Source organism: Crocuta crocuta, unplaced genomic scaffold, assembly GCF_008692635.1.
Source record: "Crocuta crocuta isolate KB4526 unplaced genomic scaffold, BGI_CrCroc_1.0 scaffold274, whole genome shotgun sequence".
Lineage (NCBI taxonomy): Eukaryota > Metazoa > Chordata > Mammalia > Carnivora > Hyaenidae > Crocuta > Crocuta crocuta.
This window is the reverse complement of record NW_027530222.1, coordinates 1,507,516-1,524,044: the sequence shown is the minus strand read 5'-3', so window position 1 is coordinate 1,524,044 and position 16,529 is coordinate 1,507,516. Positions and strand designations below refer to the sequence as shown.

General features: G+C 40.8%; 1 protein-coding gene across 5 annotated transcripts in view; it reads right to left on the bottom strand.

The window, feature by feature from the left end:
• The window catches only part of NTNG1 (netrin G1), a 312,855-nt gene that overhangs the window by 84,978 nt on the left and 211,348 nt on the right, over nt 1–16,529 (bottom strand). The window lies entirely within an intron of this gene.

The following is a 16,529-nucleotide window of genomic DNA, read 5'->3' as shown; positions in this document are numbered from 1 at the left end:
ATGTGGCAGGGGTTTGAGGTTATCAGCAAATGCCTTGCCTTTGGTGCCTATGAATAAAGCTATGATCTATGAGAGGCCACAATAGAATATGCAATTTCCACAAAAATGCATCCCCCTATCCAAAATCTTGGACTATAAAATTGCAAAGGCTAACTGGATATTTGTTGATGTAGCAGCTTATAAACTGTAACATCCCAAGCACAGGCTGCCTCCTCTGGAAAAATAAAACCTAGGTTGACAGGATGACCATGGGCAGAGGCTGGAATAATGTATGCAGGATTCCATGTGTCCATCCACCCAAGCTGAGGGATAAAGGGTCTGTCAGAGTCAGAATTGGGAAAATGTAACGTGTGTGTGTGTGTGTGTGTGTGTTTAAACATGATGTCTGGCCTCTCCCAATCCCAAGAGGTAGGACAAAAAAAATAGAAAGCTAGTTTTCATAAAGACAAAGAAATATTGTCACGCTTTACGTTTGTTGTCCTTTGTGGGCGGTGTCATGAATTGGAAAAAGTAACAGTAGTCTTTCCTAGGTAGGAAAATAAATAAGGCTCTTTAAGAACTGATGTGGGTTTTTATGATGTCTGTACAGCAACATCCAAGGTTCTCCCTTGTGCACTGATGATCTGTTTGGAAGACTGACCCGTACTTACGGCAAAGGAGCAAAGGAATGGCTAAGACCAGTACTGAGAGCTGCTGGGTGCTCTTCTAACCAAAAGCTGTGGTCCCTACAGCAATGCCCACCCTGCCCCCTCCCTCAAACCTCCCTGGGTAAGACCACACCCCATCTTTCTCAGGAGTCTAGTACAATTTGTAATACTTGTAGCCACATTCTGCCCTCTGTAGAGTTATAGATTGTAGTAAGTTGAACGGCTACCGTTTAAACAATACCTCTTCAACTTAGATGCATAAACAGAGCCTTTAAAATTAACATGTGTGCAGTCTTACAAAAAGACAAGAGCAAAATAATTCAGTTAAGTGAAATAGTGTTTAATTATGAGCTAGGTCTTACAGCAATCTCCTCTAGGCAGGGAGTCAATTGTGCTAAGTTGTATATGGAAGGATCTTTATGCTTCCAACATTAGCACCTTTATTTATGGGTGTGTTTGTATATACGGAAGATGTTAGGAACCTAAGTGACAGAAGCACCAGCTTATACTGATTTAGCACCCTCTCTGGTGTTAAAAATTCCAAATGAGGAAGAGAATAATGTGACCCCAAAGAATATGCTGGTTTCATGCAGGAAGACCAAGAATACAAACAGTAATTGTAAATTGGATTAAATGTCTTATAACTATTAATACCTTCATATACTTATAGTCACTTTCTGTGTTACAGGCAATTTCCATTCTAAAGACTTTATATTTGCTGAGAAAATATTCTTTGCATAATAAAAGAAGGTTAAAGAGGAACGGATGAATGTTTTCTTATTTCTCTCAGATTTCTTTCAATTAATGGTCCATCCTCACCTGTCCAAAAGCTAATCATTCAAGGCTCAACTCAATTCAAACTCTTCCCAATCACCTATGCTACCAATGTAGCCACCCTGAGCTCTAGTCTCCTGATCTCCTTAAATGCTTCTGTATATTTGGTTTTGTTGGTTGTTCCTTAAGGCTCTTTGGGCTTTTACTTTTTACTTTATTGGTTTTTCTTTCACAGTTTATTGTCAAGTTGGTTTCCATATAATACCCAGTGCTCATCCCAACAAGTGTCTTTGGGCTTTTAAAATGTTGACTCATTGCACAAATCTTTCCCACCTTAAGGGGGGAAATGTCTACCTTGTACTTCTTTTCTACCTTGTCCTCTTTTCCAGCCATCCCTTTAACACTCTCCTCTCCCTTCTTGAGTTTCCTGCACTTGAACTTTCTATTTTCTCATCTCCCACTCACTCACTCCTTCTCACTACCACAGCCTCTCTTGTCAAGATCATCCATGACCTCCTTGTTGAAAATCCAATAGATACTTTTTTTTTTTTAACCTTATTTGACCACCTGGGGTATTTGAGTCCGTGGACCACTCCCTTTCCCCTGATACTTTGTCCTCTCTGGATTCTCAAGCTCATTTCAGAACCTTCTCTTTCTGTGTGTTCTCTTTATATGCTGTTCTTGGGGTTCTGGCTCAGAATCATCAGCCTAAGTGAATCTTTTCAGACACTCTTACAAAAGGTTGACCTTTCAATTATTTCCATGGTCTTTAACTACCTTTGGGTTATAGCAAACTTGCACTTTAAACCAAACTTCCACAATCTTCCCCCACCCTGAAATAATAAGCATATGAAAGATAAGCTTAAACATTTGAAAACATTTTAGGAGATTCAGAGATCCTCTGTTACCCACACAGACCCATAGAACCCTTCTCTCCACTATTGCCAGGTGAAGATTATCTGATTGACCTACTGATAAATTCTGGATCTATCATGGATATCTCTCCTGGGCATGTCGAACTCAACAGATCCTGAACTGAAGTCTGGGCTTCCCTTCCCCACCCACTCCTCCCTCGGGGATGTCTGTCTCAGTAAACTGCATCACCTTTGAGGGAGTTGGTTAAGAACGCCTCTCTCTTCCTTTCCTATCACATCTAAATTTTCATTGCTCCATCTCTCACCAAATTCTGGAATTCTCTCCTCTTTGATAATTCTCAAGCACACAAGGTTCCAGCCAACCATTGCCACTGCCCTCATTAAGCTTGTCATCATCTTTGATCTGCTTTATTACACTGGCTTCTCAACAGACCTTACTGCCTCCAGTCATGCTCCTCTCTAGTCCAGTCTCATCTCAACAGCCAAAATAATCCTTTACACAAAAATACTGGGGTCAACCTGGCTTAGAACCACTGAAAGACTTGTCACTATTCTCAGACTAGAGTCCAACTCTGTCATACAGCCTCCAAGTGCCTTTGAAGTTGGTGTCTTCTCTCTTCTCTAGTCTCACCTGCACTGCCAGCAACATTATTTAGTCCCTCACTCTTTGCCTTCAGGTAGTCTTATAAGCTATCCCTTCTGCCTAAAACATTCTACTCTACTATCTCTATCTTTTTTATCTGCAAAATTCTTACCATTCAGATGTCAACTTGGAAATTTCTGTGTCTGGCTCCTAATTGACCTTCAAAAGACATCTGCTGGTCAATCATCTGAGTGCTTCTCTGACCCATCAGAATACCTTTCCCATGTGCTCCTGGGACATTGGGCGAAGCCAGTCGCACGATAAAGCCCGCACTATCTCTGCCTTAGACCTAAGCTGTGTTCTCATTGTTCTTCTAGCACATTTACTAGAGTAAACTCCTGGAGGCAGCAGTCATGTTTGCCTTATTTTTTGCAACATCCCCATCACATGTCAAGATGCTTGGCATGTAGTAAGTACTTAAATAAATATATATATTTGACAGCTAAACAAATGATCATTAGACAAGTAAACTCTCTGAAAGCAGGAACTTCATGGGTCTGTTCTACTATGTCTAGCACAGCAATGGGCTAAAAACAGAGAATTAATACACACTGTAATAAATCAAATGCTCCATGACACGTGCTCTAAACTGCCCTTATCATTGGTTTACATAATTAACCACAAAATGGGCAAAGAGAACTCTGTAAAATTGGTAAGACCTTGTAAACACTATTTAAACTCCAGAGAATTTACCAATTGCTGGAAACCTAACACAAGATAAAAATGCTTGAAAAGAAATGCCTGAAAGGCTCAGGAATATAACAGAGTTTAGAGAAGAAAGAACAAAACAAAACAAAAAGCATTTGTGTAGCATAATTATTCTGCAATGCGTATCTTTTGGCTTCAACTTCTCATGTAAGGATGGCCATCCTGGTTTAGGTGAAGTTTGGCAATGGTGGTTAGGCTCTGGCAAAGACTGGAACTTGTCTAGGAGTCATTCTGCTCACCTATGCTAGCTTCTGGACTGTCTTTCCTCCATCCTGGTGATGACTAGTTGTGCCTGGGTGGCACAGGTGAAAGTGGACACTGAGGTACCTCGATGCTGGCTGGTATTTGAAAATGGCTCTCTTTCCTTCTCTACAGCTTGGTGTTTTTGCCTCACCTCATCCCAACCAGCTTCTAAAATTCTTTATTTAGAGCCCCTGCCAGAGTGCCTTTTCCTCCAGCAGGAAAAAAGAGAAAAGACAAGACAAGAAAGAAATGGATGTCACAATGCTGAGAGACTGCTCTCAATTCTTGGGACTATGACCTCCAGCCTTGTGATGGGGTGGGGGGCAGATTTCCAGGGCAGCCATTCGTCTCTGTACAGATTCATTATTCATTTCCATGGTCATCCAGCTCCTACATCTACCATCACATTGGGCGCGGAAGGAGCTGTGCAAATGGAGTTCTAACAGGCGTTGCTAAGCAGTGAAATCTCTGATGTGCTGGAGAGCAAAGCCTATTCACCAATTCTGTTTACACACACAGAACGCACACCAAGACACTGTAGATAGAATTGACTTGCTTGTACCTCAAAGATCCACTTGTGTGTAAGTGACAAACTGCATCCACTGTCAAATAAAAGCATTGCTAAAACAGACTTACAAAAAAAGTGAGCTCTGTTCTTTTGATGTGAGTGATGAAAACCGGTGTATTCTTGCTTTCAACCAGGTCTGCACTTCCTGTATTTTAGTGACCAGCTGTCATGAGTCAATTTAATCTTGCTTATAAAAAGGCTCCAACATTTAGATCTGTGCCACCTGCCAGTAGGTACGAAAACCCCATACAGTCTGCCTGTTTTTTTTTTTTTTCAAGATAATTTAATATATTTATTCTGGGAAGCATGTTATCCACCAGAATTTCCTGTGAGTTAGAGATCTATATATATAATCTATCACTCGTGTTTCAAATAGAGGCACCAAGACACAGAAGTTTGAAACTGGCCCTTTCTGAAGCAAAACAGGAAGGGAAGCCAGGCTTGCTGCCTTGCAGGTAGGGATTTGACTACTTTTGTGCCAGAGGAGGGTTTACCATGAAGTGAATGAAGTTTAGCATCACAACCCTTTCAGGGCCTTAAGGAGGATCGTAGCAAAGCCCCATGTGGTCATGTGCTTTTGCATAATTTTCACCCGTAAGATATTTTTGCATTTTTTTTAAAGTAATGAAGGTTTTTCCTTAATGAGAGCACCCCTCCACTCCCAAAGGGTGTAAGTTTCAGACACGACAAAACTGGATCAGTCTCTGGTTGCACCTCCCGGCTTGGGTTGGCAGCGGCTACACATATGCTTCTAGAAAATGAGTTCGCACAAACACTGGAGCTTTGAAGATGTCTTTTTTAAAAGGTGATAAATTACAAAATGCCTTTCACATACTTTTTCTGCCTCTGCAGCCCCTTGACCTTTCTCTTTTCACTTTGACACATGAATTTTTGGTTTCCAGCTCAACACATTGTTTGAAATAGGAGACCAGCAGCAACATAATTTAGAAATTATGTTATTGATTATGAAGTCAGACAGCCCGGGTTCAAATCCCACCTTTACCACGTGTGAGGCCATTGGACAAATGACTTCACAAACACACACCTAAACAGAATTAATGTTGTCTGAATACTTCCAAGTACCTGTCATTGTGCTAAGCTTTTTTTGTTTAATTCACACAAACCTCACAATAATACTGTGGGATTGGCAGTAATTATAGATGATGCATTTGCATACTGACCGGTTAAGAAACAAAACCCATCTCTCCCAGCTAGTGTGAGATGGAACAAAGACTTAGACTATGGGCAGCTGGCCTCCAGAACTCTGCTCTTACCACCAAATAGGGAAGGCTGTTTTTCTAAGTATGGCTAGGTCTCAGCTTCCTTGTCTGTAAAACCGATTCAACAAATGGATGTGTTTCAAAGAACGGTTTTGAGTATTGAATACATAATGTACACGTGCCTTTGGGATAATGTGTGGCACGAAGTTCTTAATAAATGTTATTATTGGTTCTACAGTTACTACTGCTACTGTCATGACTGAAATGGGCTGATTCATTCTGTAAGCCTTAACTACTAACATATTCTTTGGATCGCACCATGAGTAAGCCCATGGGATTCAAAACCAGAAGGTGAGAGAGAGTCCTGGTGTCCAAGAACATACAATTTGCTGAGTAAATAAGATGAAACACGTATAGACTAACTACAAACCTTCAAAAGAGTAATAATGAGAACATCAGGGACCATGGGAACAAGCCCCAGGTGAGGACCATGGGAACAAGCAAGCCAGGCACCTGTATTCCTCACCTACACCTCATATTCACAGTTTTGTTCACTCAGGACTATTGGAGGAATACCTCTTCTTCAATTAAATAATATCTCTTCTTTTCCCACTTATCCATTAGCTTCACAGCAGAGCCTCATTTAGACTAACAGTGAGGCAGAGCGAGCTAGGAGATGCAGGTTTGCCAGGAGATTAAAGTCCCCTGAGCTGATATATGTGACTCTGGGGTCCTTCTGGCCCCTCTCACCTGCTTACAGGGGGCTGCTCAGGTGCTACATACCCGTTTCCCCCAATTATGGACACCGTCTCCCTTAAAACAAAGTTGTTAAATTTAACAACACTCTTGGGAAGATTTGAGGAATACTGAAGAATCACACTGAGAGTGAATGACTCGTTTTCTAGTCATGACTAGTCTCATGTTCATGTTCAATCTTAAGGGCCTCGCACTTCCGAAAGGCATCACTCAGAGGTGACATGGTGAACTGGGCAGGGAGGAGCCTCTGTCACCACCAGCTGGAGTCTTCAGTCACCACTACACCTCACAGTCCAGGTTCCCCACTTCCTGGCTACAGAGAGGGAAGAAATACCTCCTTTCTATATCCAAAGACCTGAGGCATTTCATGTTGACTGTTATTGCTAAGCTGCTTCTCTTACCGTGTAGAACTGGGATATGGACTAGTTTACAAGCCCAACTTAAAACCAACAGCCACAGCTAAGGCCTGTCGGCACAGAAACAAACAGGCTCCATGAGCCTGAATGACCCCAGTTCCAAAACGCACCAATAGTCTGCTTGAGTTGCTTGCCAAAATCAACCAATCGGGACAAGGCACTTTTCTATCCCTTGTTAGCATAGCAGACCTGGCAGCTTTCAGGGGGACTTTATATAAGCAGGGCCTCCCTTTGTTTGGAGAGGCCAGCCTCACTGCTGTGTGTTGGTGATGTGTCTCCCTCCAGCTAGAGCTGTAGCCCCAATAGAGCCTTGCCTGTACCTTGGTCTGGCCTCATTTCTACCATTGTAGATCCGGCCTCTGGTAACAATATTCTCTCTAATCATGACAATATAGGAAAGTAGGGTGGTAACACTCAGTTGTCTCTCTACTGATAATGCTGTATTTGCACAAAACAGTCAGAGGGACGGCTCCTATCGCTGAAGGCAGGTAGAAGAAAAAAATAACACTTAACCACATCCTAATATAGATCTGGAACTGTGATAGATGCCTTATGTATGTTATTTCACCTCATCCTCATTACCACTGGGAGAAGGAGGTATAAGTATCTGTAATTTACAGATGTGGAAAGTGTGGCAAAGAGCAGTTAAGTGATTTGCTCAAAGCACTTCTGGTAAGTGGTAGTCAAGAGTCAATTCCAAAGGCCAGGTTCATGCTAGGACGTTACTCTATTTGAGGCAGAAGAAAGCAAATTGGTTCGTAGAAGGAGAATTAGACTCATGGCTCCCAACAGCTATATTAACACTTCTACTCTAACACTTGCTCCTGAAATTGTGGTCCCTGGACCAGAAGTTTCAGGATCACCTGAGGGCTTGTTAGCAATCTCAGGCTTTCCCCAGACTTGCTGAAGAAGAATCTGCATTTTAACCAGACGGCCAGGTGTAAGGACCTTATATGCACCTTATATGCGGAGTACGGGCTAGAAGCACTGCTGAGTCACCAGTGTGTCAAAATCCTGATGAACAGGAAAACTAAAATCATGGGTGTGATCCATACACAAACCTTTCTTCCACCTATATTCTGTTGGGAAGTCTTTGGCCTAAAACCTGACTAGCACTAAGGTTCTAGTTGTACTCACAAACTGAATTGACCATTTTTGTGTGTGAATTATGTCAAGGCTATCAATCTGCAGATTCATATATCATACAATACTTAAATAATTCAACTATATTAAAAACTGTTTATACTTCTTAATCAAAACAGTGTTTTTATCCAGAATATATAAAGAGCTTTTATGACTGTAATATTAAATGACAAAAAAAAAAAAAAAAGAAAATGTGTAAAGGATCTGAATAGATGTGTCTCCAAAGAAGATTTATACAAATGACCAATAAGCACAGGAAAAAATGCTCAACACCGTTAGTCATTAAGGAAGTGCAAATTAAAACCGTGATGTGTTACTGCTTCATATCTACTAGGTGATCATTTTAAAAGACGGTAAACACTGATGATGATGTAAAGAAACTAGAACTCTCATACATTATTGGTAGGAATGTAAAGTTTTTTAGCCACTTTGAAAAACAATATGGCAGTTCTTCAAAATGTAAACATAGAGTTATTATAGGATCCAACAATCCCACTTCTAGGAATTTACCAAAGAGAATTGAGTACACTTCCTCAATTTGTGTACACAAAAACCTGTACACAAATGTTCACAGCAGCATTATTCATAGTAGTCAAAAAGTGGAAATAATCCAAACATCCATCAACTGATTAATGGAGAAAGAGAATGCAGTATATCTGTATAATGGAATATTATTTGGGGGGAAAAACGGAATGGAGTACTGGAACATAGTACAGTAGGTAAAAAATCTCAAATACACGGTGCTAAATCAAAAAGCCAGACACAGAAAGCCATATAATGTATGTTTTCTTTTGGGGGAAATATCAGAATAGGTGGATCTACAGGAGCTGGAGGGAGGGGCATACTGGGAGTGACTGCTGACAGATAGGGGTTTTCGTTCAGATGGATGATAGGAACTCAATAATGGTGAGGGTGGCACAACTTTTTGAATATAGAGAAACCACTGATGTGTACATTAGATACATGGAAAAGTAAACTAAAAAAGTATGGTATCTGTCCACAAGAGATGACAGAAAAGTGGATAAGAGTTTGGGCTCTGAGGTCAAGCAGTCTGGCTTTAGCAGGAACTTAAGCAAAAGTTCCTTAAGCTCGGTTTATTCTTCTGTACAATGAGGATAATTAAATACCTACCTTAGGCGTTGTGGGGGCCTTAAATGATACAGTACAAGACAGCAGACACTGCTAATTGATGTATCCTTTCTTTTTCCACACAGTACAGTTTTAGCTGGATGCACAGTCACATGTATAAAGACTACATTTCCCAGAACCTCCTTTGGCTGGGAGTGGCCATGTGACTATGTTCCACCACTGGCATATTGGTGGGAATGATATCTGTGACGGTCTTGTTGGACTGCACTCCTTCCTCCATTTCTAATTTACTTCATGGAGCACAAACATGGTGTTGATCCACCTTGGACAACATGCATCATGGCAGTAACCATGAAGAGTGCAACCTGGGCCCACAGGCAGCCTTCACTGAGGCCATAGGAAAGTGGGTCAAGATGTAGCCCCCATTCCAGCCATGGAGCAACTATCTCCTGACAGAAAGGAAAGAGAAATAAACCTCTACTTTGTTTAATGCCCTTATAATGTGAATCTGTCTGACACACATCTGAACTTACATTTGAGCATGCACCTGGCATACAGTAAGTATGTAACAAATATTAGCTATTACTCTTATCACTTCTATCATATATCAAAATACCAGATCTTCAACTATCAAATGGGTCCGGTCTGATCCTGATCCCATGAGGAAAGAGAGGGCTCAAATCCTTCCAGCATTCTCCTGCTTCTCCCTCCATTAATAAAACCTGCTCATTGCAGTCTGACAGTAATTACCCCTAGTAAGCAAAAATGTTTTCAGAAGATTTATTTTTATAAACCCTGCAATGGCCAAGGTTCAATGTGAAACATATATCTATTTATAATGATTTCTGGAAAGCAGCCTCACTAACAGACCAACAGAGAGGCTGGACATCTAACTTGGGTTTGCATTCCTGTATTATAAAAGAAGCATACAAGAAAGAGGGGTGCTAGGGCTGTGCGTATCTGGTGTGAAAACCCAGAGGGCAGATTTCTATATAGCTCTTGCACTCACTCTTTCACAATATACTGAGTACCTAATACTGACCCTGGTTGATGGAGGCTTTCCCCTCCGGAGGAAACTAATTGAATTAGTTTTGAAAAGTTACTGGTATAGATTAAAATAAATTTTTTTTTAATGTTTTTATTACTTTTGAGGCAGAGAGAGACAGAGAGCAAGCAGGGGAGGAGCAGAGAGAGAGAGGGAGACACAGAATCAGAAGCAGGCTCCAGGCTCTGAGCCGTCAGCACAGAGCCCGACGTGGGGCTCGAACCCACAGACTGCTAGATCATGACCTGAGCTGAAGTCCGAGGCTTAACCGACTGAGCCAACCAGGCGCCCCAATCTTTTTTTTTTAAGCGAGGAAATAGACAGTTACACAGTTTTCTCTAGGCGTGTGAAATAAAGCCTAAGTTCCTCATCAAGTTCTTCACAGACACTGGGATCTTACCATCTTTTAGAAAATATATCATTTATTTGCTCCAAAAATTGATGGAACAGGGGCTAGAAGTCCTTCTTGTACATTTAAGCAGTAAATGACTTAGACATTATTATGGCATTTAAGAAACCCTCTAGAGTTCCACTTAAGCCTATGAAACCCTAAACCTACCCATAGTGAAGCATCAGATTACATGACTTGCTGAACTACTGGTTCTTTTAGATGATATTAAAAATAGCCCTTTTCTATTTCTAAAGCTTGCCAGAGAGACTAGAATACCATGAGTGTAAAATAAAATAAAAATAGGAGCTTATAAATTTGAGATAATGCATTCTCTAAGATTAGAGTAGGTATATGATGGTGCTCTGTGACCCGTTTATTACACTCATGAGGAATCTGGTTAGATAAGAGGTGCTGAAGGATAAACGATGTAACAAGATAATTATCTCAATTGAGACTGCCACTATTCTCTGCACAACCAATGAATCTGGAGATTGGGAGGTAAAGAGCTTGTTAAATTAAAACTAAACTAATCCAAGGCCAATTAGCAACTAACAGATGATCCTAGATGTTTAATATAGCCATGGTGACCCTTCCCATTCTAATTCTTTTCGAGAAAACAGAAAATTTAGGGATCTCCAGTTCCAGAAATAGAGGTTTGTTGTACAAAGAACCAGATTCTATAAGAGAAATAGGGCAACATGGCATTAAGAGCCTGGACAAAGGGTCTGAGTTGAAGTCCTAGCTCTGCCATGAACCTGGTGGGTGTCTCCATCTGAGTCTCAGTTTCCTCACCTATATTATGGACTATTATCAGTATCTATAACATAGAATTGCTATCCAGATTAAATGGAATAGTTCATGTAAAGTATGTATCACAGATTCTTGTAGATAGTAAGTATTCAAAAATATTAGCTATTATTATGGAGAGAGATGGCAAATTCAGGCTTGGGTATCTAAAAGTCCTTTTCATCCCTTTCTCTCTTGACTCTCTATAAAATACATGGGAAAAATACAATACTCATTTCTCAGGCCATTTCTCAGGCTCTTCCCTGTGCTTCCGTTTGGCTGTGTTATATAGTCTGACCAGTGGGATGTGACCAGAAGTCACTAGGTGGGGTGTTCTGGAAAGTTTGTTTGTTTGTTTAATTTTTAAAAATGTTTTATTTATTTTTAAGAGAGAGATACAGACAGCATGAGCAGCGGAGGGTCAGAGAGAGAGGGAGACACAGAATCTGAAATCAGGCTCCAGGCTCTGAGCTAGCTGTAAGCACAGAGCTAGACACGGGGCTGAAACTCATGAACCGTGAGATCATGACCTGAGCTGAAGTTGGACGCTTAACTGACTGAGCCACCCAGGCACCCCTTTATTTATTTATTTTAAAGTTTACTTATTTATTTTGAGAGACAGAGAGAGAGAGAAAGAGTGTAAGGGAGCGAAAGAGAGAGAGGGAGAGACCGAATCCCAAGCAGGTTCCACAGTGTTAGTGCAGAATGCCATGCACGGCTTGACCTCACAAATGGTGAGATCATGACCTGAGCTGAGATTGAGGGTCTGACGCTTAAGTGACTGAGCCACCCAGGAGCCTCTGGAAAGTTTTTAAAAAGGGACAGCTTAGGGGCCCCTGGGTGGCTCAGTTGGTTAAGCGTCTGACTTTGGCTCAGGTCATGATCTCATGGTTTGTGGGTTCGAGCCCCGCGTCAGGGTCTGTGCTGACAGTCAGCTCCGAGCCTGGAGCCTGTTTCAGATTCTGTGTCTACCTCTCTCTCTGATCCTCCCCAGCTCATGCTGTCTCTCTCTCTCTCTCTCTCTCTCTCTCTCTCTCTCTCTCTCAGAAATGAATAAAACATTTAAAAAAAAAAAAGGACAGCTTAAAAAGAATAGTTCTTATGCTTCTTTTGCCCCTCTCACTTTGCCCTTTTTTCCTTCTTGTCTGGGATCCAGACTCCAGGGTTTGTAACCACAAGAATGGAAGTTCCGTATAAGCAGCAGGCTGGAAGGAAACTAAGGCCTGATGGTGTTCTTATACCCCCAGCCCCAGTCTGCCGACCTCCCCATGTGCTCTCACTTGAAGAAAACAAGGCTCACTCTGTTTAAGACAGTCAGTTTTCCTGTTTTTGGAAACCAAATAGCTTCTGACATAAGAAGCATTTATAAAGGTTGTTGATGTAATCAGGTTATTATTTTCACACTTACTCGTCCATTTTGTGGTTTACAGTAAACAACTGCTAAGTTATATTTCTTTCTTTCTCGTTATAGAACCATATAAGTGAGATATTTCTTTCACCTAGGTTTTACTTCCAGTTGATGTGGACTATACCATGATAATTTCTTATATACTTCTTGGATTAAAAAATATAATTCTCCTTTTTTTCTAGGAGAAACTGGGACAAAAGACAAATAGAGCAGGAAGAAACCTAAAGTCCTCTTGATCTCTGCAAAGCCACAGAGTCCAGTAAGGCTCTGTCTAGAGAGCTAAGGACACGACACTGTAGGATTTCACTATCAGGTTAGATTGTTAGGTTAAGTTTTGAGACCTTTTACATAAGTACACTTATCCATTCATAAAAGGTCTTATTTCCTCCAATAGTTATACTGGAGTCTGATTAAGAATGAATCAGGCTGAATAAACAGTTTTATCACTAGGAATAAAAAGTAAAGTCACACCTGTGCAAAAGAATACACTACAGCAACCTTATTCTATATTTTTACTTTTCACTACAAAATTTGAGAGGAAATTGAATTAGATTCCCATGGCTGGTATGGAAAATTGGGGGAAAGAGCTTTCTTCTAATTCTCCCTTTTCTGAGAAATAAAATAATATCCAATAGAGAAGGGTACACCTAGCAAAGCCTTTGTTTTTTTTCCCCTTATTTGGTGGCCTACTTTTGTCGGAAAGCCTTGGAAAAGTTGAAGTTAAAAAGTGTAAAAAAAAAAAAAAAGAAGATAGAAAGAAGAGAGAGAGAGAAACTGAGAGAAACAGAGAAGAGAAAGAAAAAAACCCCATTTGTTAAAAAAGCCTGATCTTACTTGCTATGACCGAGGACCTGAACCGTATGTCACTTAAGATTAGACACAAAGGCTTTAAAGCAAAGAAACAAAGAACCCTGAGAATAGAAATGAAGAACAGCAATGAACTCTCAAAAGATCCAACAGGTAGGATATGGTTGGGGAAAAATAACTAGATGGTAGCTACAAGACTAATAATAGCGTCTCCATCATAGTCTCTCCACTTATATGATGAAATATTCAGAGGTGGAGTCTGCACCAAATGTGTGAGAAACAAAGCATTGTGAGAAGTGACATCTCAAATAATTTAATATGGATCATGGTCATATTTTAGAGTCAAGTGATATGTGATCAAGAGACCTGGGCTTAATCACTAACTGGGTGATTCCCTTTGGGTGGGTTACGCTGGCTTGAGGGACAAATTTCTTTGAAATGGAAAAGTTTGGTCTCTGAGAAATGGCCTACATTGGCTGTGTGACTGACCCTCGCTCTGACAGTATCTAAACTGTAGTGGGTATGCACGTTGCAGTTTTTGCACCCCCAAATTCCTACTTCTTCCTTTGGTAACAACCCTGTTACCCTTTTCATCCTCGTGTTGGGAGGTTGAGGTGGGGGATTCCAACCTGCAGCTCCAGAGATGAGCAGAGAGGCTGAGCTCAGCCTATCAATCCATTCCATCTTCTTGGACACAATGATCGGTTTGAGTATGGGAATAGGACATAAGCCTTATGAAAATGGTCCCTTGGGCCTTTGCTGAGATTATGAAGGTAAAAAAAAGTCCTGTTCCTTGTGGTACTGCTACTGTGATAGCAGGTGGCCTAGAACTGCTCATGGTCGTCTTATCTACAACATGGAGAATCTAGGCCTAGAATAAAGCCAAAACAGAGGAGAGTCAAAGCCAAGAGATAGGGACAATATCCCGATGACTTTGTGTAGCTCATGCTGTCAGCCTGTCTGAATCTAACTGTGTCCCAGATTCCTAGATGTGTGAGCCAAAATAGTCTCTATTTTGTTTAAACTAGTTTGAATTACTTATTTATTTATTTTTGGCACTAACAACCAAAGAATCCTAACACAATGCACCATGTTAGTTCCCCATGATTCTACCACCTCCCAAACTGACTGTATTAGACTGGACCTATTACCCATAAGCAGTCATTATAGAAATTGCTCAACAACTCAAAGTGTATGGCCAGGCTTGGAAAATCTGGTTGGCCAGATTTTTCTGCCAACGATTTAGACTTGCAAAATAGACATATGTTATCATTAGGAGGTAGGCATTAGAATATGCTGGATAGTTTCAAAGTATGCTGGTTCCAACTTTACACGATTTTTATAAAAAGTATTTTTGTTTTGTTTTGTTTTGTTTCTGTTTTCTGAAAAATGAACAGACTTTTTAAGTTAAGGTGAAAAGTGTTGTATTTTGGAGTTAGAAAAGACCTAGATTTGAAATGACCTACTATTGGGGTGCCTGGGTGGCTCAGTCAGTTGAGTGTCCGACTTTGGCTCAGGTCATGATCTCACGGTTCGTGGATTCGAGCCCTGCGTCGGGCTCTGTGCTGACAGCTAGCTGAGGGCCTGGAGCCTGTCTTTGGATTCTGTGTTTCCCTCTCTCTCTGACCCTCCCCTGCTCATGCTGTCTCTGACTCTCTCTCAAAAATAAATAAAACATTTAAAAAACTAAAAAAAAAGAAACATTAGCTGTTATTAAAAAAAGTAAAAATGAAGTGACCTATGATCACTTTTAAGCTCTTTGACCTTAGGCTAGTTCCTCACCTGTAACATAGAGATAATAGTGAATGAGTTTGTCAGGCTTTATTTTATTTATTATTTTTTAATTTAATAATTTAATTTAATTAATTTAATTTTATATCAATGAAGCTAAGAGCTGGGTCTTTTTCTCTCTCTCTTTTTTTTTAAATATTTTTGTTTATTTCTAGGAGAGAGAGAGAGAGACAGCGTGAGCAGGGGAGGGTCAGAGAGAGAGGGAGTCACAGACTGAAACAGGCTCCAGGCTCTGAGCTGGCAGTCAGCACAGAACACGACGCGGGGCCAGAACCCACGAACCGAGAGATCATGACCTAAGCAAAAGTCGGACACTTAACTGACTAAGCCACCCAGGCGCCCCTGGGTCTTTTTCTCTTAATGTTTATTTATTTTGAGAGAGAGAGAATGTGTATGTGTGTGCACGCCTTGGGGAAGGGCAGAAAGAGAGAGAGAGAGAGAGAATCCCAAGTAGGCTTCGTGCTGTCAGTGCAGAGCCTGACGCAGGGTTCCATCCCATGAAGCGTTAAGATCATGACCTGAGCCGAAATCAAGAGCTGAACCTTTAATCAACTGAACCACCCAGGTGACCCTTTATTTTGACTTTTGAATGAGATAGCATGTCAAATGCCACCATGAACAGCTCATAAAAGGGTCAACTTGATAAGATTTAGTTCCCACCTGTCATCATCAATCATTATGAAATATTTGTTAAATGCTTACAATACATACTACTATATTTGAACAACCTTAGAGCAATAATCCACAGAAAGAAGGGACCTGTTATCTTAACTCAATTACTCTAAGGTCATGAGGTATTCTCATTTTTCTTTTATATTTAACAGAAGAATGAGAAGAAACTTGAGTGTACTATGAGAAACTACAGTGTGAAGGGAAGGGATCAGGACTCTGAACTTTATGAGGTCAAGCGGTAGGCAGGGTGAACCCCCAGATCCTGAATGGGACCTCACATGGCACCTGGTGGGGAGTAGGCTCTTTGTAAATATTTGTTGCAAGAATTATCCAGTCCCATTTCCTCACTGTGGAGATGTGGGAAACACAGGATCAGAGAAATAATAATGGCAATAATAACAATAAAATAATAAATTAGCTAGCTGTTTCTGAGCTTTAATCTGTGTTTAAATGTACATTCATAAGAATACATTTTCCTAGCAGTGTTTTATTTCACCTGTACAGCAACACTTTGAGAGAGAGGTGGGCAGGTGTAACTATCCCCATT